This window comes from Pygoscelis adeliae, unplaced genomic scaffold (assembly GCF_000699105.1).
Source record: "Pygoscelis adeliae isolate BGI_AS28 unplaced genomic scaffold, ASM69910v1 Scaffold172, whole genome shotgun sequence".
NCBI classification, from domain to species: Eukaryota; Metazoa; Chordata; class Aves; order Sphenisciformes; family Spheniscidae; genus Pygoscelis; species Pygoscelis adeliae.
The window spans coordinates 7210683-7212887 of NW_008824338.1; the positions used below are offsets into that span (position 1 = coordinate 7210683).

The 2205-nt window shown below is 40.2% G+C and overlaps 1 protein-coding gene across 2 annotated transcripts in view; it reads left to right on the forward strand.

Moving 5' to 3' along the window:
* Positions 1-2205, forward strand: part of EZR (ezrin) — a 20769-nt gene that overhangs the window by 9143 nt on the left and 9421 nt on the right. The gene's annotated exons all lie outside the window — the stretch shown is intronic.

A 2205-nucleotide genomic window follows, 5' to 3' on the forward strand; every position in this document is an offset into this window, starting at 1 on the left:
CCCACTTCTTGAGCTTGTCCAGGTCCCTCTGGATGGCATCCCGTCCCTCTGGTGTGTTGACCACACCACTCAGCTTGGTGTCGCCTGCAAACTTGCTGAGGGTGCACTCGATCCCACTGTCTGTGTCACTGATGAAGGTATTAAACAGTACTGGTCCCAATACGGACCCCTGCGGGGCACAGGTACTATATAGGTACTAATGATAGATGTGCATACAACTGCCTGGCTTTGAAAAAGACAGATTATGGGGTGGACATGAAACCAAAGCCAGATAACCCAGGGAGGAGTTAATCTATGTAGTTACCGTGAACGAGAAATGAAATGAGGTCTTGGTGAGGTACCCATAGTTTTAGTCAGCCCTTCCGGTAAAGGCAGAGCCATTATTAATTGGATAGTAGGTGGGAAATGATAAACTACATCTATAAATAAACATAAAAGGAAGGTGAGAACAGCTGTGTCTAAGCCTGCTAGTCTCTTCTAATACTCCACAATTGAAGGGGAGTTAAAACAGACATTTTTTAGATGAAGCGTTGCTGTCTAGACAGTTTGGGCTTTTTTTGGTTCCCTCCCCTCCACCTACGTTCCAAGTCTTGGTTTCATGTCACTAATCTATAACAGACTATCATTGTAATACAGAGGGGATTTCACCTGTTCTACACCGTTGCCTCCAAAAAGCTTTGAATGCAACCTAAATGTTAATTGGAACTTTCTGGATCTTCTATTAAGATGACAAAGAGAAATGCAGTCTTTTCTGCAATGCTAATATGTGCTGTCACCCAGAAAACAAGGAGTGTCACTTGAAAGAAAAGTAGTTTCGCTCATGTAATACTTCAGTCTTGAATGACTAGTCTTGCTATGTAACCATGGTCACACAAACAGGTTTTTCAAGCTGCGGAAGCAGACAGAATATAGCCGTTGACTGTAAAGAGCTATCGAGAGCCTTTGCAAAACAAGTACGGTGCTGGAATAAATGGCTTGTTTCTGCTGTAACTCTTGCTACTATGTAATTAAATCTTTTGAGCAGATATAGGGACTAGAAAAACAGTAATGGGTACCTCGTCTCTGGTTTGTACGTGCAAAATTTGGGGACTGGGGCCAAAAAAACCCCACCTTGTGAAAAAGCAAAGATTTCTTTGTTGAAGTGCAACCTGAGGAAAATGAGACCGTGCTATAGGTGTGCGAGCCTCTACACTGCAGTGTATGTCAGTGTCCCGCTTCTAGGTATTTTCAGGCTTTTCTTTTTCTGCATTAAAGAGGAGAATCTACAATAGAACTTACTAATAAGTGAATTATTTTAGTTGTCCGTCATACTGTATTATCTAGGGTTGAAACACTGAAGCTAATGTGACGGAGGTTGGAGTAATTAATCTTAGTCTAATCAAATAATTTTCTTTACACACACTGTTGCATAATCTTGCAGTTGAGTTAAAGGTTAGGGAATGGTAAGCTCTGAAGAGGATGTATTTTATTCTTGATGTCTGATTTTAAACAAAGCAAGTTGTTTGGGGTTTCTTTATGCTTGGGCCCAGTGAAATCGTGCTAGGTGGTAGCTTTCACTTCTGTGACAGTGAGTCAAATTCCTCCAAAATTGCCAGCTTTTTTCCTTAACCAGTGAGCTCCACAGAAAGGATTCTTACAGCATTCGAGTGGTTCACCGTGATGACAGATGTTTCGCTAAGTGTTAAACATTAAATACTTGCGTCTTCAAACCATTTGCTAAAAATAATTGTCAGCACTTCAGTGTGTGTCAGAGACACATGTTGGAGGGGTTAGATACAAACAAGCAATAATCTTGTTATCATCATTTAAGTAAGACACAATTCTTAATCGTTAACTGCTATCTCTAGAGAATATACCCTCCCTTGATAAGAGAAGAATAAAAGAATAATAATGTGATATTAAACATAAAAATTGAAATATTTGGTTGGGGGGAATTAAAGGAATTAGTTACGGTCAAATACGCAAGTCCTTGTAATATTAGAAGTTGCTGCAGAGCTGGGCACGTATGTCAGGGTGAAGTACTGGAATGGCTTGGAAACACTTGATCTCATGAATAACTCGATGCTTTTTATATGCAAGACTCCAGAGAAATTAAAGCAGAGGGAAATATCAAATGATTAGTGAAGCTTAAAGAAGTAATTTTAAACAAACCGACAGAACGGAACTCTTAAGCAGCAAGGAAGAGCTGGGAGAGAAGAGACCCTG